General features: G+C 43.6%; 1 protein-coding gene across 1 annotated transcript in view; it reads left to right on the top strand.

The window, feature by feature from the left end:
- The window catches only part of ERC2 (ELKS/RAB6-interacting/CAST family member 2), a 527,385-nt gene extending 522,481 nt beyond the window's left edge, over positions 1-4,904 (top strand). Inside the window, exon 18 of the mRNA XM_049826970.1 lies at positions 3,762-4,904. The gene's annotated coding sequence lies outside the window, so the exon portion shown is untranslated. The remainder of the gene's footprint in view (positions 1-3,761) is intronic.
- The last annotated feature ends 16,842 nt before the right edge of the window (positions 4,905-21,746 follow it).

Here is a 21,746-nt window from a genome sequence, read left to right as displayed (position 1 = left end):
GAAGTTCAAATAGTACATCTCATGCCATGTCGTATCCTGTGTTAAGGGAACTATATAGTGGCGAGCGCTCCAGCGGATCTGTGCTACCTAATATCATTTCTTGTGCTGAGTTGCAAATATCTGGGCTGTGATCATGTTTGCAACTGCACTTCAGGGGCAGGGGAAAAGCAGCCCGCAGTGCTCCCACTGGTCTGAGCTCGGGGCTCGCACAGAAGCCACGAACAGATTTTTGGCTGAATCAAACATCTGGGGGGGATTCTGCAGTTGTTAAGTTATGCCCACATGGTACATGTCATTACAGACCTTGGGAATCACCTAGTCTGTAATACATGTTCGTATTAAAAGTGTTACAAGTAGCTGCACAAACCACATGCTTGCTCTTTACTTGTAACTTAATATATTAATTTAATTTTTACTATGTTATTTCAGTTTTAATCAAATGCAGGAACTGAAAAATAATAATACTTAGCACTCATCCAGGACTATTAAGGCACATTACAAACATTAAGCCTTGCAAATTCCTGTGAGGAGCCTGATGTTATCCCTGCTATATAGCAAAGAGCAAGTTAGGCACAGAAAAATGATACGACTTTTTCCTTAGTCACACAGTAAGGTAGTGGCAGGGACAGAACTCAGAACAGTACTGTGCCAGGGCTTTGTCTTAGTTAATCGTGTCATTCTTTTCATGGTTTTGCACAGACAAAAGTAAAAATTGAGAATGCTTTTTTTTTCTTCATGTCATTTAGATTTTCTTGTTGCAAGAGGCACAGGTGAATTCCGGGAGGTCACTTGAGAAAGATTTTATGAGTTATAGTCTTGTTTTTTAAATGCTGCTTTTCAGTCTCGTTACTTGTTTCCAGAAAATGAAATAACTTCCCATCATTTGCTGGTGCTCTGATCACAGTCATGACGAATGAGTCTAGAGAAGGAAAGTGAGGAATTCATCCTGACGGCTTTTTAAAAGTTGCCACGTTATAAGGCAAATACCTTGTCATAGATTAAGGAGCAGAAATAGCCCTAATGGGCTTTCATTAATGATCTCCTTCTCTACCAACATTTGGTCAGATACCAATTCCCTGCAACAAAGTGGCTATTCCCTCTCTTTCTGACTCGCTAATTACCATATCAGTTGTTGGCCTTTTATGTAGGTACCATGTGTAACAGGTTAGGAGAGGGCAATTTAAGCCTATGTGAATGGGTATCTGTTTTTGTATCTGGGTGCTTGGTGCAAACATTTGGAAAGCATATGGAGCATAATGGACATTAACCCAGATGTCAAAAATAGCCTGCATTTTACTACTGTTATTAAACAGTTTCCCCTTTAACCCCTTTGTGTTTACCCACCCTCTCCAGCTTGTTTCTGCAAATCACTGCTGAGAGGAAAGGATTGGAGGTAAAAAGTAGTAATCAGGCAGGTGTCTTTATCCAAAGGAAAAACAATCTGAACAAATATTTGTGGGCTACTACACTTTTTTATATCTTCACATCCTTCTGCTGTTTTCATTGACTGCTATCTAATGGACTGTCAGAGGTGCCAAACTCATAAGAGATTAATTTCAGCTGGAGCACTGCTGAATCTCAGGCCCAATGTATGTTACCAAATTTTATTTCTGTTTTAGAGGTTCAGTGACCTATACCAACTACAGCATTGAAGAAACAAATATAAATTTAATTTACTCAACCTCAGTTGGTATTTGACAGCAATATCCTTTTATATATTTATTTGACTTACTTGAGAAATATTTTGCATTTCCTACCTGTGGTGAACAAGTTTTTGTTACACTTCCAATACATACATGGTTTCCTGATGAATGGGTGGGTTGATTAAGCGGGTGGGGTTTCTTCGGGGGTTTCATTCTCTCGCAGAACCCCAGCGAAAATTTGGGGAGCAAGCCAGAGAGAGAGATATTGTATTTTGTGATTTGTTGCTATTCCTCAGATTGGATGCCTTCTTCTGGGTTCTTATTTTTAAGAGCATAAATGAGTGTTAATTGCAAAGGAACTTCAGCTTGTAAAATATCAAGTACATTGAAGATTTGCTGTGATTATGTTTTAGCGAACCTGTTAAAAAATTATAGACATTTTTGTGCTACGGTTTCTGGAATGTACTCTCCTCATTAATTTCTATGGGTGCTCCCTGTGCCTGTGTATCTCTTTGAATGATGATTAAGAAATACTCAGCACACAAAAGAATGGGAGCTATGCACAGTTCACGAAACGTAACGTAACGCGTGCTCTGACTTACAGTTTTCATAAAAAGTTTGCAAAGATTTTATGTGCCAGAACTAGTAACATGATCTACTTTAGGAACTCCCTGGCTTTCCAGCTCTGCAGAAGTCATTTTTTCTCCATTCACGGGCCAGATCCAAAACCTGTTAAAATCAGTGGGAACCTTTCCACATTTCAGTGGGCTTTGGATTAGTCCCTAAGTGTTTCAACCAGAAGAATTGTACCAACCTCCCCGTGGAAAAGTAGAACTATTCATCTAAGTTTGTATTATATAAACCGTTATATGTACTTGCCACAAGGACATGAACTTGAAAATAGGGATTTAAAAGCGTTTGCGAGTTTATTCTGTGAGCAGTGTTTCACTTTACTCACAGAATAATTACTCTGATAAATACTAGATTCTAGAATTTAAAGGGGCGTTGTAGTCAACTAGCTCTATTACAAAAAATAACAATTTTTCAGCTGTATACAAAAGCGTAAGCATTCTATGGCAATTTCTTTGTTATAAAATTGAATATTTTGGAAACTTCTAAGGTTACATAAATGCAAGGGCAATAACGGCGAATCCCATACATAATGCATTTCCACTTTTCTGGAAACAAAGTCAGTGGATAAACGAACAACTGCCCTGTAAAGGAATCATTTAAGTCCTCCCGCTCATCTGATATACAGATAATGTGAATAAGACTAGTTCACCGCCCTCTGTTCAACAACACTATGCCGTTCGCTTGCAGCAGAACTAGCGTAACAATAAAAGTCATTCAGGCCTCCCTCTGTAGTCGCTTCCAATCAGACACGGAGCCTCATCCAAAGCCGGTGGAAAGCAGGAAGACTCTTTCCATTAACTGACTCGGGCTTACACCAGCTGCCTCTCGTGGTCCCCTAGATTTCAGCAACGCCAGCCAAGCCATGAAGAGCAACAGTCATTGAGTAGTGACTGCATGGCTGAAAAACTCACAACGGGTTTTTGAACATTTTAACTCTTCTAAATCTGAGGTTCTTGTATCCATAAAACCTTTCTCCGCTGGTTTGTAAATTAAAGTGGACTTAAAGCGCTTAAAATACAACAATAAAGTGTTGCTTTCAGTACTTTCAATTGTGGAGAGTTGCTGGAGGTACTATGTATTCCCACCTGCTGTGGAGCTCAGTGGAAATAAATGGATGATTCCTTTGGTTGCCAAATAAAAATATTTAGTTTTATTAATAGCATTTCCACTTCAAAGCCACTGTGCTTGTAGATAAGAAACTCACCGTTTACAGAATCACAAGCACAATAGTATTTCACGTCTTTGGAATTTCAATTCTTTCCCATTTAGGGGGAATCTTGTCGTACAATCAGCTGTAAAAGTAATTGCCATCCTATGAACATGATAAGTGGGTTCAAACTGAATTTAAATCCTTACTTAATCCTTAGTCCCTAGAAAAGCAATATATCCACTGATGTCTATGAGAAGCTTGATTAGATGAAAACTAGGATGTTTTGTATGCTTCAATCATGTTATTAATTGGAATATTTTGTTCCCTTGTTACAGTTGTCAGAGGAACTAGTGAAAGAGGAAGAAAAAACGTAGCGCTGGAAGGTAACGATGATAATCTATTGCATTGGATCTCCAAACATGACCATGATATCCTGGAGAAGATCACAGATGCAGAAAATGAATGCTAAGGTTGATATCTAATGAAATGCTGCATTAATTGGCATTTTCTCCATTATTTCTTGTAGTCTACTATGAAATTTGATACTTTGGAAAATAATGAAGGAGACTCAAGCAGAAATTATAAGAGCTTCATTTCTGTCTTCAATGGGTCTTGCAAGTTATTCTGTTTTCACAAAGAAACCATCTGTTCAGAATATTATTGTTTAATGAAGTTCAGTTAAACAGATTATTTCACTAATTTTTAGTAAATTGATATTGATTTTAATAAGTAATTCAGATTCTCTTAGATGTGGTATCTGCATTTGCTGATTTAGCTAGTCTATTCTAAAGTATCGCTTCTATTGCACTAGATTATCAAAAAGGTATTAGTAAAATGCTATCTAAGGGTGTTGGCATTAATCTTACCCCCAGTTAGGTGTGGGCTTTTCCAAAAAATAAAAACCAAGCCTTTACCCTCCTCTGTTTTCTTATATCTACTGATAAAATAATAATAATAATTAAAAAACCCAAACCAAACCAAAACCAAAAAAATATTGATAGTATAACCGGTATTAAGCTCTGGGCCAGGTTGGAAATGAAATCAATTTTTGGTACTAATAACTGATGACAAAGATTAGCTTTATGAAAATATGGTGTGTGTCTCTGACAATGCATAGGACATCTAATTTGAGCATAAATATAAGATTATATACCATCTGTTCCTGGATGGTAAAAGCTTGAGGCATATATAAATACATATGTATGTATATATATGGACGTATACACAAGGATGTGTCAACCTTTTACCATCCAAATGCATACAGGTTTTCAACAATAAAAGCTGGGACTCTTTAAAAAAAAAAAAAACACCAAAAATAAAGATAAGATTGCTGTGAATACAGTATATGCATTAGGTCTCCTGTAAATGAGGAACTGTTTGTTATTGTTTTCTACGTTGAAAAACAGTCTCCAACATGAATCCCAACAAATCGTAGATGTTAAAGATAATACCAATGAACAAATAGCATTTAAAGGCTGTTTGTATCAACAAAATGTATCTAGTAAAATACATTTAAAGCACATGCAAGGAAAAATAAAAATCTGAAGTCATTACATTCAGCAAGAGAATATAACTGATAGTCAAATCTCTACCACTTCTCAAGGAGAGGATCCTTATGACTCCATGAACATTTTCAGTCAGTCTGGCAAACATGTGCAAATGTTTGGCTGTTTAATTGAGGCGTCTTTTTGCCCATGGAAGAAATGCTTCCATGCTGATGGGAGTGGGAATAGAATATCTGCATTTTTAAAGGACAAACAATAAATTTAAGCATGGGTGGCCTTAATCCTTAGTAGTTTTTCTTTGCTGCTGTAAAAAAAAGAGAAATCTAAATGGATACTCCTAAAGTCTTGCACTGAATTTAGAAAAATTATTTTTTGAACCTGTGGTGCAATTAACCCTAAACATCCTACATGAGCCATACATAGTAACCCCTTTAAAATTATTGTCTAGAGATGATATTTTATTTATTTGTACCACAATTCTGGGTGCAATCAAAGAGCAATTTATTTGAGCAGGAGTCCTGCTGGATGCTACTGTCTTCAATAAATAGAGTAAAGTGTATAGACTTAGTATAGCATAGATAATCCCAATTTCATTCATGTTTAAAAAGTTTGTCCTTTAACTTTCAATGGCATTTTAGATCTTTGTTTTTGAAACAGCAAAGCTTTTGGGAGTATATTTAGCACATATGACAAATGTTGCACTTGGAAACTCAGACAACAAAACTAGTTTCTCATGACAAATTTGTTGTCGCAGTAGGGGACAATCGTCTGTGTCTCTTACAATCAGGTCTTTACCTTAACTCTGCAACTGAATACTTGAAGTAGGAAATAAACTAGGGGGGAAATAGGGTCACAGATACAAAGCTGTATAGTTAGATATTTATATGTATGTGCCAATTTTGTCACAAATATTATTTTAGGGGCATTTTTGCTCCGCTCATGTTGGTAAGAGTAATGATCTAAACTTTTATCAGGGCCTACAAGTTAGCCCCTAAAGAGGAAAATTTTGTCTAACATTGCTTTTTTCTTTCTGGTTGTTTTTTTTTTTTCCTTCTTTTCATTTCATGTGATACTCTATGATGTTTGGAGAAAATCTTTTCATATACTAAAATAGAATCTCGGGGTTTACAATAAACACTGTGATGTTGGGAAATATTTTATTTGAGCAATGTTTGGTAGAACTTTTTCCCCCCTCTAAGTGTAAAGAAGCAAACCAACTTTTGGTTAACATTTAAGATAATGATTATTATTTTAATGTGAGATCAGTCTTGTACTGCACATTCTTTCTTTCATTTAAATGTACAGTATGAATTTTGTATTTAATGAATTTTGTGTATCCAGTATGCACGTACCTGCACATTGACTTTCATTTGAAAGTGGGTTTCAATTTACTTTTTAAACAGTGTTTATGAAAAGACCTCAGATGTGTTGACACAAACTATATCTGCAATGTTTTTTTGTGTGTGTAGGGTGATGTTTGAATGTGATGTTCTGCAGCAATGGGTCAGTATTCCCTATTTACCTTAGATCCTCATTTGATAGTGCTTCTTGTAATAATTTTTTCAAGTGAGTGGCATGTTCTGGATTGTGATATTGATATATGGTTAAGGACATTGATATGAAACTAAGGAATTCCTAGAAATTACCAGTGGGCATGTATTAGACAGTCATTGTAATTTAATGTCTAGTAGAAGTGTAAAGTACCAAGGTATTTAGAGTTCATAACATTGTTATCATGTGTATGGGAAGTATTTAGTGTTGATCAGCTTGTTTATATTCATCAAATAAACTTTGTTTCTTTCTGAAATCAGTGTTGTGTCATTAAAAGAAGGTTTAATGACTGTAAGAAAATGTGTGAGAGATGTTTTCCACATGGTAAATCTATCACGCTCCTTATTTCTCTAATTGCTACCATTCAAAGTAATTTATCTTCCTGTTGTTACATAAACTGTTTAAGAAAGCATAAAAAGGAAAATGTCTCCTAGGCCTCACTCCCAGAAATGCTTATGAGCAACTTTACTGAAGTGAGGAACCATTTTCCGGATTGGGCTCTTAGAGAGCAATATGCTTTTGAGTGCGTTTCTAAAACATAATATTCTTGTGTGACCCTGTGTAATTGCATAGAAAATTACATTTTGTTTATGTACTTTACTGACCAAAAGCCATAAGGTGTGAAATTCTCTGCACAGTCAGCTCCTTTTTCAGCTGCCTGGTAAGTGGTTCCCCGTTTCCATTATGTTCACTTTTTTTAGAAAAGGAACTTTTGTTGAACAGGAATTTCTTACCTCATAGAACTCCCTGGACCAGCTCACGGCGCACACAGCAGGAGAATAAAAGGTAAGTAAGTATGCATTTTACTTCGGTTATTTAAAAACACACAGTCTCTTAGTTTTAAGCTCTGTTTCTTTACCTATAAATTAGTTTTCTTGGTAAGCGAGTACTATGTACTAACATAGGATATTAAGTTTCACTTTTAACTACAGCTACATATACATTTACTGTGTATTCTACTTACGACTACTTAGCTTTGAGTCGCAATACTATAAATTGAGTAGCAGTTGCTTCTATCTTCTTTCTAGACCTGCGCAATTTTTCAGAATGGTCTTGTTCTGTATTCCGGCAGTGCCCCTATTAGGGGACTCTCCATCCCACTCCATTGGAAACACACATTTTTTATTCTATTTTCAGCATTAATCACTTCCTCCTTTAAAGCCAGGTCCTGCCTCCGCGCGTGGTGAAGGGGACAGTACGTGCCAACGTGTCGTAGGTAAGGACATGGAGGAGGACGGCAGTGGACTTGGGGAAACTGTAGAAGGCTCCAGCGCCCCATTTTCTGCAAGATTGTTTTCAGCCAGGAGTCCCCGCTTTCCTCTGTACAAAGGGGCTGGGAGGGCCCCGGGGGAAGGGGCAGGACCAGGGTGTTTGTGTCTGCTGGGCGCCTCCGGGGAGCAGCTCTGCCTGCAGGAACGTCTCACCTCAAGTTGAAGTTTGGGTTCATACAGTCAAGAGCTCCTCCAGCCCCACAGGAGAGAGCCTGAATAAGGGTCAACCTCTTCCGCGCTTGCGGTTTCTTCCGAAGGGAGCCCGTTTGTTCGCTCCAGACTTAAGCCAAAGTAGCTCGAGGTTTGAGCAAGCAAGGGGGACATTCAGGGGATGAAGCCATGTGTTGGCTTGCATTTCAAGCCAACATGTCAGTTCAGACACACTCTTGAGAGCCCCAAAAAGCTCCGTGCCGGCACAGGTTGAATAAAGCCAATTGCAGAACACCTTCTGCATCTCCCAGTTGTTCACACTGTGCTCCAGGTCCGGGGTTTGATCCTGGAAGAGCTGCACTAATTATGCACGCTGCGTCCTGCCCTGTGCAGAAACCTGTCAGAAAGGACAAAACAGAGCGTCAAAGAACAGCGTGACTGTATTTCACCTGTTGATATTGCTTCTCCCAAACACAAAATTTTTAATAACTACTGTATTAAATCATTCTAAATAAAGCCAGGTCAGCTCTAAATAAGCGATACATTTCCCATTATGAAGTCAGCGGGAGCCCTGCGTGTCACCAGGGCATGATTTGACCCACGTATGAAAAGGACAGCTGAGGGGGGGCTGCTGTACAGATTTTCCTCCTGTGACGTTAGAATGACGTCATTTCATGCTCCTAACTTTTCAAACAAGACACCTCTTTTTCAAATGCACCTTCTCGAACAAGAGGCAACCTCTGCCTTCACCAGGAATAGCCCACGACACGCCGCTAACAGATTTGGTATGGCCTGGAGGCACTGATGCAGCAGGAGCCCTGGTGAGAAGCCCACCCTTGACGGATGCAATTGCAGAATCAAGAACTGATTTTGTTTGGGTTTGCATTCCTTCCACTCCTTGCTCTTCAAAATGACTTTCTTCCGAATGAGGCTATTCTAAAACCAGAGCACCACAGATGCAGGGGAAGAGCAGGCAAAATGCCAGCGCATCCTCAAGACAACGCACGTATCCCTTTGAAAGGTGCGCTCCAATTTGCGTTACAGATCGTTATACCATATATTCCCATGTAGCTACAAGTCTCAGGACAAATCCAGGAACGTTGAACCCCTGCAGTTTCTAATGGAGGCGGCTGTCCAACTTGAAGAAGGCTGTGCTTTTGGTACTCACCCCAGCGAGGCCCGGAGACAGCAGATGTTCTGGCAGCTGCCGGCTGCCTTGCGCTCGGGGAGCCGGGGCTGGAGGAGAGCAGCCAGCTCCCTCCAGATGGAGCAGACAGTGCAGAGGCGAGTGGGAGGCTGCACAAGGAAGTCAGATAGCTCCAGATAGTGAAGGACTGATGATGTGTGGCTCCACATCACCGAACCAACTTGCGAGAGGCTGCACGAGAGAAATGAGCATCAAACCGCAGTTAACCTGAGTTCAGTAAGAAGACTTCTTGTCGTGGGAAAATCGATAGAGAGGAAATATCTGTGCAGAATGCATGACAATGCAGCACGGTAACTATTTTTTATTTGAATGTAATTTGGACAAATGCATTACTCATAAGTGAGTTATCCAGGGCTTGCCAAATATGCGGCTAAACAGTTATTATAGAAAATTACACCATCATCTAAACACCTCTGTTTTGGCTCTTAGTCGTCTTCTTTTGCAATAAGGTTTTTTTCCTTGATTATTGTTGTCTAATATAGCTGTATTTACTGCTTTGGTTACCATAGAAATAAATAATATCGCGAACAACAACATGCATACAAGCAAATAAGAGCATTTTCTGCATTTCACGAGAACACCCTTGTTAATGAAGACCTATACGGTTGGGTAGCTCTTAACATAGTTCTCAAGTCTATTGATTTGTGTCCTCATACGCATTTTATTATGGGCTTTATATTTCATTTTAAACTTCCACAAATAAAGGAAAACAGCTGAAGTACATTTTTTTTCTTAAATGGCCAGACTTTGGTTAGAGGTTAACATAGGCCAAAAAAGAACACAGATCTGCCCTGGAGCTCTTACAGTTTTGGTTTGGTTTGTTTTGTTTTAATAAAAAGATCCTTATTACAATCCACTTAGGGTCACAGAAATGCAGTCGCTATGGACTAGCTGTATTCCTCGTGCATAACTCTCCTGCCCCCTGTACTTTCTCCAGTCTTGGATCAATCACAAGTGTGAAGGCGGGATTGTTGTCAGTCATGATAAGGGTGTGCGTTAAGGGACTAATCCAAACTTTACTGAAGTGAACTGAAAGGCTATTGATTAAAAGTAAGTTTCTGATTGCACTCCACTTGCTTCTTTCTGGAGCAAATGCATACATTTACAGGAGCATGGGGCCAAGCCATTTCCTCTATATATCAGAATTTGAGCTAAATGTAATTCAGGTGAACCAACTGGCTGCCTTTTTGAGTGCTTTGTGATAAGAAAATACATCTTAGGTTTCATTACTGAAGTTCATTTACAATGTATTTTGTGTATAGTAGTCCTGACTGTGTTTCTAGGTCAGCACTCTACTCCTACCAACTCTTAATGCAGCCTCTTATTATAGCATCTGTACATTACAGTCACTTATCTCACAGTATTTGTTATGATTGAATAAGTATCGTTCAGTCCATAGGTTAGTTTGCTATTGCTATAGATAGATTTCCTGTTGCCTCAGGGAGTAAAATGCATTATATTTAAAGAGTCCGTTTCCTAAAACAAAATAAATTCTGACCAATCTTTCAGTTGGGGTTACTACAGGAAAAAGAAGAGGCAAAAACCTCCCCATTAAAAACTAACTCCCACGGCTGTCCAGGTAGCCAGTTGCTAGAGGATTTGTTCCAATTCTGATGCCATTCACCATGTCAGAGTTATTCTCACTGAAGTTAAACAACCAGTCTCCGTATCTGAAAGCTGAAGGTTGTAAATCTCCCTTGTGAATGTTGCCTATGACAGGGAAGGAAAGACTTGCATAATTACCACTTGTACTTCCTCGGAGAACATGAGCTCAAGTCTAAAGCAAGGAGTTTGGTCAATAAAACATCAAGGTCTGAAAACTACAGGAAAAGACCTGTCCGGCTCGTATGATAAGGATTTTTTTCTTGGTTACAAGAACATGAATATTTCAGCGGACGTCTCTTCTTCAGACCTGAGTATCGTGCAAGTATTCTTAATTTTTCTTCAAGATTGCCATCAGTTATTGCAATTCATAGGTAGATTTATTGAAATATCTCACAATCGTCCTTCTACGTGAAGCATAGTGCACTGGATATAGTCAGTCTGCTAAATACAGAGCACTGTTTACTAATCTGACTATAAATGTTATTATATTCATTAGTGTCTTTGAAACAGGTTAAGAATTTAAAATCAGCGAACAGGAGTAGTACCCTGCTTCCATAAGTAATGCTACTGAAGTCAGAAGGAATTACTCTTAGTTCTTTTCAAGTGAGTAAGGGATATCAGTGCTTGGCATTTTTGACTATAATTGGCCAGAAGATAACTTATAGAAGAATACAACTACTCACGTGAGCAAATTTTTACAGGACTTAGATCCTGAAATCAATTATAAATACTTTTGGGGTAATATGAACGCTCATGGTGATACTGATAGCTTTTCATAGCAATCCTCATCCACATCTGTTCTCTAATACATCGCAGGGAGTAATTTCGCTTAAAATGTTTATGCTTTGCTGCTATTCTGTTTGCTCTTCTCCATTGCAGCCATAGGGGTGTACAGGACTGATTTTTCTACTTCTGCAGTCCTCTGCACATTTTTTAGCTCTAGATTCCCTCACGCAGAAGTGCCAGATGCAGTCTTTGAAAACTTCTTTTTGAAGGAATCCTATGATTCTTCATCCGCTTTGCCATCTTCTCTGGGGGTGCACGGAGGACTTTGCACGAGGCAAGAAGCACCGAAGGTAAGACAGTCTGAAATTAAACACATGCTTCAGACTTGGATTACCTGTGGGCCCTGTTCTGTGCAATAGGAAAACGCTCTCCTTCTTTTGCTTGCTGTGGGATTTGAAGATAATCAGCATCTTGCATGACAGAGACTGAAATATAGAAAACCTTATAAAATTTTCCTAATATACATTAGGTTGCCACCATTAGTGTCTCAAAGAATCAGGCAAATCAGGAAATGTTAAAATAGGTTGTTTAGAAGTGCTGTTTATTCAGAGTTCACTTGCCTAATCAGATTGGCTCAACGAGTGTTTTTCCTTCTCACTTTTGACATTCCAAATACAAATTGTGATGCAGGCACGTTTGTTAAAGTCTGAGTGATTAGTGAGCAATTGCACTGAAGGGGCATTTTCTGCAACTGAGTTGTTGGACCTTGACACCATAGGGAGTTCTGAGAAGAATTTAGATTACTTAGCAACACAGACATTAAACTGCTGTCTGAAAATAAAGAAAATGAGATACTTGAATTGAGTAATTCATATGAAAGGAATGGTGCCTTGATGTGTGATAGCCTAGTACTCTCAGGAGGGTCAAACACCAGGGGGACGGGACAAATTTAAAAAAATCATATGTTTTTATTTTGCTAAATTTCTTCCTATTTGCATATTCAAAATATTTCAAAGTTGCTGCCTTAAGCCATGTTACAAACAAAATGGCAATTGAAAAGATAGTTTTGATGTTACGCACATCCTACTTGCACCGCAGGAATGAAGATGAAAAGGACACTTCCTTTGAGTGCCACATCTTAGTGCAGTTTTGTAATTATGCTACGCAGACAATATTAACAATTCTTATTAAATACAGGATATCATCTTAAAATGAATACCAGATTTTTAGGAAGGAATATTTTTAACAAATATTTTAAAAAATCTGATTTAACTTTGAATTAGCTTTCAAAATCCAGTCCAGATATATGTAAAGAATATAAAATGCAAATATATTTTCTAAAGTACTACAGTATGTGAAATTTATAAATCATTACATACTTTGCTAATGCAGCTGAGTGAAGCTTAGTCTCAGATCAGATAGAATCTTTTAGATAAATCATTTATGACTAGATGACTTCTTATCCAAAAGTCAAATATGTGATCATTTACAGAGGTCACTGGCTGTATTCTGCTGTGTGTTCCATAATCAGCTGAAATAAACCCCAGGAGTCCCTCCTGCTTGTATACTCACAGGGTCACAGTATAATAAAATACTGCTCAAATTGTATTTCAGACAAGGAATGCTTTCCCCAAAACTGTTCTAGTCAGGGATAGGACTGTCAATATTCATTCCGGTGCAATTGGCAAGTATAAAGTCCAGCATTTTGAAGGGGAGCACCCTGCCTACTTAGTGGCAAAAAACCCTGCTGTGACACACATTTAACTGTTTAAGTCACTTTTACAATGTATATTCTATACTCCTTTTTTCAGAGTCAAGCTGGGACTTTTGACTAAGGTACCTTTTTGATAAAGAGGAGAGGTACAAAGAAAATACTGAAAAACTTGGCAATATTTTCCTAAGGAACACAAGCTGGTGCTGTGGGATAGTGGAGAAATACTATCAGCTTCTATGGAAATAAAGAATATCCTCATGATATCCTACTCATGATAATGCAGCCCTTCACAATAACTTCATTATTGTCAAAAAAAAAGACAAAAAAAGTCACAGGATGATGGAACTGCGTGGAAATGCACTTCTGCTTGAAAAGCAGGTAGGGTATTAGCCTTTGACATTTCCATCATTCCGTAGAAATACATGTAACTGACCATGAAAACACAATAGATGTTACCCTGTAAGCCTCAGACGTTCTGGAAGGAAGTGTTTTATGAAAATATTAGCAAAACAGATGATTAAATAAAGAAAAGTTGCTAAGTCAACAACCCGCAATAAAGACAATTAGCTAAACTAGAGTGCAATGACTATTATCAAGCAATTAAGTGGCTACTTCTGTAGCTGTTCCTTTGCTTGGCTGCTTTGTTAAAAGTGATATCATGGAGTCACCACTATGCTTTGAATTATAGGTTATTACTGACTGTTTGGGTGGAAGAAATGCTGTGACCAGGACAGATGCCAATGAGGCAGGGCTGGGCAATTACCATGGCTGTTCAAAGCAGCACAGTAGGCAGTAATGAGTACCTGTCATGCTCTCCCAGAAGCAAAAATACAGCTACTCAACAAAAAAGCTTACAGTGCTCTGTACTATTATAAAGAACAGAAGATCATCTCCCATCTCCGTGGGATTGTCAACTCCAATAGCACAGTAAGCTGCTCGGACGGTTTTTCCCTGCCTTCGAATGAAGAAGCAGACCAAGAGGAGTCACCTGACGGACTCCGATACCTGAATTCAGGTAGGTTGGAGCGCAGCAGAGGCCTCACTGCAGAAGCCCTCATCCACTTCCTTGCCAGGTCCTGCCTGGAAGCACAGTACACTTCCCACCACAACGGTCCTCGTTTCTTCCAAGATTATACTATGAACATTTTTTGTCAGGTCGCTCTGCAAAAAGTGACAGTCTACAAGCTCTAGACAGCAGAAGAGAATGAAAGGTGGTCCACGATAAATCAATTTCCAACTTTTCAAGGCTGGGTTAGTGATTTTAGCAGGGGAAGCACTTGCTGTATGTGCCAGGTCTACACATGTGGCCACCACACCCATTCTGTATAGAATCTTAATACATACTATTTATGTATTAAATGGCTGTGCTATCAGTGTATCCTTGTGTTATTCACTGCGGGCAAACATTGGCACTGTCAGTGCCATTTTCAAAACGCTTCACAATTTTCATTTAAATTGAGGAAAATAATGCAGAGCTAAAATGGTACCTTAATCATTCCATGAAAAAAAAAAAGACAATAGTATCACCGGGTTAACGAGTCACAAGGTTTGCCTAATCAAATACTTGAGAAATGAAGAGTTCAGAATTAATCTAAACCTTAAATAACTTTGTAAAATGAGTTGTCAAACAAAGCCGTATTCTAAATAAACCGGTAAGAATCAAGGTCAATTCACAGACTATTATGGCGCTTGAAAGATAGGGTTAAATTTATCAGATGTGTTGCTCACGGTGCATAGATTGATAGCTATGTTCAGAATTGTATTGGCTTTAAGAAGTCATGGACAAATATACATTGGCTTAGCTGTTATGACATATCTTTAGTCCTAAGGAAATGATGAATTAGCTAAGTAGTCTTTAAGATAAGTGTCATATAAGGGCTAACCAAACTCCCTCCTCTCACTCTGAAACACACCTTACTGATGACGGGGGGATGTGTGTGTGTGTATATTTTAAAGAAATGCTTGGTGATACTTCAGGTGAGAGCTTCAGACAGCATCCACCTACATTCCTCCTTGAGCTATGCAGACTTTGAGAATCTAATATTGCTACAATTATAAACTTGAGCCTAATCTTCTAACCTTCGCGGAGGTAAGCAGTGCTATTCAGGAGTGGACCCAGGCAACCACACGTGGTTGTGACCGTGACCATGTCAGGAGTGGGTCAGACTGGTGCGTGCTCATGGGAAGTCTGTGGTGCCCCTTCCTCTCTTGCCCTTCCTGCCCACTCGTGGTCTGCTGGTGTGCCGTCAGTAAGATCTCCCGAGAGTCCTGCTTACCCGTGGGTCACAAGTATGGCACAGCAATCACACCAACACCACAAAAATATGCCAGGCAGAAAATGGGATGAAAAAATTTCCTAACGTAGGCGTACCATCTTCCACGGTCCGAGGAGGAGGGTGAAACGAGTGTGGTGATGTACCACCCGGCACCATCTGCACAGCCCCAAACCACATCTCGGGCTGCCTGGGGTACGTTAGAGTAAACGGAGCGCAATGGCAGTCTGCTGATAGGGGTGTCTGTTTAAAGAGCAGAGATTATCCCGGCAGCATCCCTCACCTCTGTAGCTGATGCTGGGCTGCTTCTGCCCTCTCTTTGCTGCTGTGCTTGGGAACCTGAAGCACAGCCACAAGGCAGAGACCTGCGTGTGAGAACTTTAGGGGCTTCTAAAGGGCTGTTACACGTGCGTGGTACAGGTGGGCTGTGGAAAAGAGCCTCGTCCTGCCCTTTCCCCGTCGTCTCCTGTGCAGAGCTTCTCTGCAGCTATGGCCTTCCGTGCCTCAACTGTTCCGCGGCTCTCTTAGGAAGAACCAGGAGACTGTGCTGGGCTGCAGTCGGTGTGACAAAGCTCCCTGCCTGGTCATCTCTGGAAAATGAACTCTCTGTGTGCCTCTGTGTGTGTGTATTGGGGAGAGTTATGTTCAGACCACTCAGAAGAAACATATAAGAGCTCTCCAGAGTTTATGGGAGGTGCCTTTGGCCTCAGTGAAAGGAACTGGTAGCATTAGGAGAGGGAAAGTACTCTGTTGTTAAGGAGTGGTGGTGGGATTGTTTATTTTTCCTCCCATAAACGTTTTTTTTAAGGTCCTAATGGAAACAAAGCAAAGTATTATTCCTCTAAAAGCACTATTCTTTAAGTAAACCAGACTCACTACTTGAGACATTCCAATGACATATGGTGGCAGCAGGGCAATGGCCGCGATGTGGACGGGAGAGGTATGACCGAGATAAAGACCCACAGCTTGTAGGCAAAGGCACGAGGTGTGAGGAGAGGGACACCCGGCCCGGAGGGAGGCAGGACAGAGGAAAAAACGGCAAACGCTTCTGGGGGCATAAAGTTACCCCTTTGACAACTACCTTCAACAACTCGCTATTCCAGAGATAAAACTAAAATATGTCAGAAGCTCCCCTTTCACGGTCTCTATTACTACGGAAAGCAGAGCTCTAGGCAGCTTTCCGTGTCCTGTTGGCTGGGGGGGGGGGGGGGGGGGGGGGGTCATGTCCTCCTTGACCACCTCCTTCAGGCACCTGCGTTAGCGTCAGCACCCGCACCTTCAACTCACTGAGCTCAGGGTGCCAGAGCAGCTGCCTGTGGCCCCAGTCTCCCAGAACAATAAAATAATCATCACTGTGGGGCACCAAAATGCAGCCTTCCCTGCTCTTGCGAGAAGGCACTTTTTGACCACCTGCCACCTGGCTGAGCTCAAAGCAGTCGAGCCCCATGCTCCAGCATACGTGGCACCCCGGTTGGCATCCTGGTTGAACAGCTTTTAGAGTTACTTCTCATTTTTGTAAAGAATTTTCTCATATCTTTATGACCCAGCAGATTTCTGCAGTGGCAGCAAGGTTTTGCACATTAAAACTGAAAAGTGAGTCCACAACTGTCTTTCTCCAGCTAATAATGCAACTGCTGAGTGTTTTGAGGGGCCTATTTGTTATGCAGTTCATTACTGGTAATAACAAATTGGTATAGTTATCAATTCAAATATAAAACATTGTGGTTTTTTCTACAGACTTTGCAGGTTTGTAGACTGCTGTATTTACCAGAATCTGTGATGCTTCGTTACCCTGTAAACTTTCCTCTGTTGCCTGCTGCCTCTTACTTGCATCTCACTGCATCTAAAGTATGCCTTCATCTGGTAAAGATGAATGCTAATCTAGACTCTATTTCTTCCTCTCTAGCGCTTACTGCTGCTCCCAAATATCCTGGCTTCTTTCAACATCATGAATTTGGGATTTGAGGGAGGAGAAGGGGACAGGGCAGGGGGGCATGACGGACATCCATACTCTTTGTCTTCTAGTCTCTTAACTTGTCAAAGTTTCTTCAGCAGTTAGGCAAGATAGAAATATAAAATGATTATTTAAACAGAGTTTCCCAGCCTTTCTTGCCTCTAGTGGCTAAGGATATAGGAAAGTAACAATTATTGCAAGATTTGGCATAAAATCACCATCTTTGGCATTTCTTTTGTAGTTTAGCCATCTTTTGGATGCCAGGGTGGTCTGTAGAAGAAAGCAACAGCACATTTTAGGAAAGCAAACGGCCTTAGGGAAAGTGCTTGTATGATTTCAAGGCAGTTACATCCAAGCCCCCGGGAGCTTGAAATAAAAAGTCATCCCTAGTATAGATGTCTTGGTGGGCAGAGGGCAGGTTACATGTTCAAAATAACATGCCATATTTGCTCTGTCTGTTGGTCATTATGGTACTTTGTATGGCCCTCATCTAAAAAAGCATATATGCAGGTACACGAGGCATAGAAATACCAAAGCAGCTGCAGATGGGCTATGCCTTCATAAAGGTTCAGGGCAATATGTCTAACAGTCCCTATATTATGTATATTCAAATGCCACGATGAACAAAAAAGAGAGGAAAATACCTTCTTCCCTTGAAAGTTCTGCTTCCCAAATGGGTTCTTCATGGTGGACAACCGTGCCTATCGGCCTCTGACTGCCATTCGCCAAGGTGTAAAGATATAAATCACACGGCGCTACACATTAAAGTGAACACATGCGTGCAGTATTTCGATGTGGCCACTCCTTTGTTAAAATGCATTACCCTGCAGGAAAATGGCAGAAACACAACTAAAAGACCAGAATAATCTGTCTTCCAGAGCATTGCAGAGCTATAGCAGACCTTCATCTCTAAAATCTCGCAGTGTTGCTGTTTGGGGTTTGGCTGTTTGGACATTCAACAATATCTTTGCCCTTCCTATTACATTACTCTGAGCTTTTTTTTTTTTTTTTTCCTCCAGAAAACACTTCGACGTAGGCAGTAAAGCACACCGGATCAACTGTCCGGTTAACTTAAGAGCTCCATCGCCAACAAACCCGGAAAACAAAAGCTTGGGCGGCACGAATGCCTGTAACAGCGTCAATGCTTCTCCCTCCTGCCCTCTCTAGCTTCACCCAGCTGTTTTAAATAGCGAGGAGAAATTAAAATTCTTAAAGCCTTGCAGGATGTTTGGATTTCTGCCCTTTATTTCCACTTCTATGCGCCATAGCTTGAAAATTTGCCCGTGATTTATAAATTCCCTGTTCAGTTTTCTTTTTAAAAGCAATGACTAGGAATCCCGGCAACAAAAATGATCTGGTGTTGGCTTTGCCTATTGCCAAGCTGCTGCTAACAGCCCTGCCTGCTTGCCTGCCTGTATGGATTGTCCCGGGCTAGGCGTTCTCCTGCGCCCGATGACATTATGCAATTACATGATGCTAAACATCATTCGGGAATACAAATGCGAGAGGTAAACAGCTCGGGGCTCTTTATTAGTTTATTTCAGGCGATCTTTCTTGTTTTACTGCACGGCTCCTCCCCTTTTTACAGTTTTCTGCTATTCTTTACTAATTCTAGTGATTTGAGAAATGACCTTTAACCCACGCAGTTTGCAGACTCCTAAAGGGGATAATTGAAATGCCACAGTAAACCAAAGGCAATAAAATATTATTTACTAGGCATAAAACTAAGGTTGGTCTTCCTAAAAGGAACGAACAACCCCTTTATTCCTGCCCCCCCCCCGTCCCCCGTCCCCCGTCCCCCGTCCCCAGCCCTGGTGCTGCACCTAATTTATAAATTCCTCACCAGCCGGCCCGAGGAATGAACCGCAGCCCGGGCTGGGAGGATGCCTAATGGGAAGCCTCCTCGGATACCAGGGAGCAAAGAAATCCGCCGGCACCGATGCCGCGGCCTCGGGCCCGCTCCGGGCAGGCAGGTGCCCGGGGGGTCGCACACGCAGGGTCCCGGGGCTGACCCGCCCGGCCCCGGGGGCGAGCTCCGCGCTGCCTTGCCGCCTTGCCCCGCTCCGTTAGGCAGCGCTCCCCTTCCCACGCCGTCCCGCTCCCCTCCCGGGGCCGCCCCCTCCTCGGCGGCCCCTCCAGCGCGTCCCCCTTCCCCGGGAGGCGGCGGGCGCCGCCGGGCTCGGCGGGGAGCGGCGCCCCGGAGCGTGGAAAGGGCGGGGGGGGGGGGGGGGGGGGCTGGCTCGTAGGGTTAGGGGCCTGGAGGAGGGGAGCTCGCCTGGTGGGCGCTCGGGGCGAGAGCGTGGAGCCGCGGGTGATGCCGGAGGAAGGCTGCGCTTACCTGGCGGGCAGCGCCCCGGCGGGGCGGGCCAGCCCCCGGCCCCGGGGGGGGGGGGCGCGTCCGCAGCGGGGCTCAGGCGGGCCGGGATGTGGCTTTCCCCCCCCCCGCGTTGGGCTCCTGAAGGGATTTGTATTTGCGCTGGGACGGCTTGGAAGGAGCGAAGGCGTTTGGTGAGCGCGGAGCTGCTCTCGCAGCCGGTTTGGCTTTCCCGGCGCCCCCTCCCCTCCCCGCGTCGTCCCCCCCCCCCCCCCCCGCGGACCCGCAGTCGCAGGCGAAGACGAGGGAAATGCTGCGGAGTTACGGCACGGCCGGGGGAACGCTCCCGGTTCCTGCACTTGGGTGCCTGCGAGACGCGAGAGGTGCAATAACCCCCCCCCCCCCCCCCCCCCCCCCCTTTGGCCGAGGGCTGCCGAGCGGCGAAAGCGCTCTGAAGTACAAAGGGTCGGCGAAGCCCTCCTCGCCTGGAGCTCTCGTTGGGTCCTACACGATTTAACCCAAACGGTTTTGTCAACAGCTTTGCCAAATTTACAGCGGGGAAAAAAAAAAAAAAAAAAAAAAAAAGACCCTGAAGAAGGAGGAACCCAAACCGTCGAGCCCGCTTCGGCCCCCAGCGCTTGGCAAGCGGCACACGCGGCCGCCTCCCGTGTCCCGGAGCATGCGAGAAACGAGACTTGTCAAATGAGCCACCCGTCAGGAATGCTGGGGCAGCCCCCCCCCCCCCCCCCGGCTCGGCCATGTGCGCTGCACATTGCACGCACATGTAGGCGAGGGGGAGCCTCCGCGGGGCCGGCCCGGCAGCTTTGTGCGTGTCCGTGTGTCCGTGTGTCCCCCCGGCCCAGGAGAACGAGCCGGCGGTGCTGGTGCTTCCCCCCCCCCCCCTCCCCCGCACGCACAGCCTTCGGACGTGGTGGGGGGCACCGCTTTGTGGGAAGAGTTTGTGTTCACCGGGGTCTCCCGCCGGGCTGCGGCCGTCGGGAAGGAGCGGGGCGGGATGCGGGACTCCTAGGGACACGCAGCGTCCGCGGAGCCCGGGCGCCCCCCGCCCGCCCCGCGGCTCCGCTCGCTGCCGTACAGCTTTAAAATCCAGCCCCGTCTGCAATAGGTCGGCGCCGGGCGCATGCGCTGCCGAGAAAGTTTTTCAGCTGCCGTTGGCTCTCCAACTTATTTTTTTTTTCCTTTCTTCCTTTTTTTTTTTTTTTTTTTTTTTTTTAAAAAAAAAAAAAAAACCTGTTTTAAGCAGCGGGGTGAAGAGGAGCGAGGGAGAGACGCGGGGGGAGCCGGGCCGGCTACAGCGGGCGGGGGGCAGAGCCCCGCGGAGGAAGGGTCGGCTGCGGCGCGACGCCGCCTGCTCCGGGTCGCTCTCCCGCGCGTAACTTGCTCCCCGGCGCTGGGTGCCGTTGCCAGCGATGGATTGGGGGAACCGCAGCTCCTGAAGCCCCGGACTTCTCCCCTCCCCCTGCCCTTACTCGCCTTGCAGGATCAGTCGCCCCGTAAGACAGACACACGCGTGCACAAGCCCCCCCCCCCCTCCCCTCCTCCCCCTTCCGCGGTTGTGCAGAAACTTCTTTTTCTGTTGGGCTTTTTCGTCTCTGTGTTAAAATGGAGGGAGCCGGCCCCAGGATGGCTCTGCAGCCGCGGACGCCCGGCTCCGCACCGCCCAGCCTTTAAGCAAGTGAAGGGGGGCGGGCGGGGGGGGCAGCCCTGCGACCCGCTCGGCTCCACTCGTCCCCCCCCTTGGCCGCTCCGCGCCGAGCCGAGCCGCGGAGGGGGCGCGCCGGCGGCCCGAGCGCTGCCGGGGGCCGGGTGGGAGCGCGGGGAGCCCCGCGGCGGCACCACCTGGGCTGGTGGGACGGATCGTCGCCCGCGGCGCTTTCGCTGCCGCTTGTGAAGATTTTTATTTGCTTCCGCACAATCACGCCCACGGGCGCTGTGTGCGTGTGTTGGGTTGGCTTTTTTTTTTTTTTTTTTGGCTTTTTTTTTTTTCCCCTGGCTTTTTTTTTTTTTTTTTTTTTTTTTGCCTCCTTCT

This window comes from Accipiter gentilis, chromosome 23, assembly GCF_929443795.1.
Source record: "Accipiter gentilis chromosome 23, bAccGen1.1, whole genome shotgun sequence".
Classification (NCBI taxonomy): Eukaryota; Metazoa; Chordata; class Aves; order Accipitriformes; family Accipitridae; genus Astur; species Astur gentilis.
This window is presented reverse-complemented; position numbering and strand designations above follow the sequence as displayed.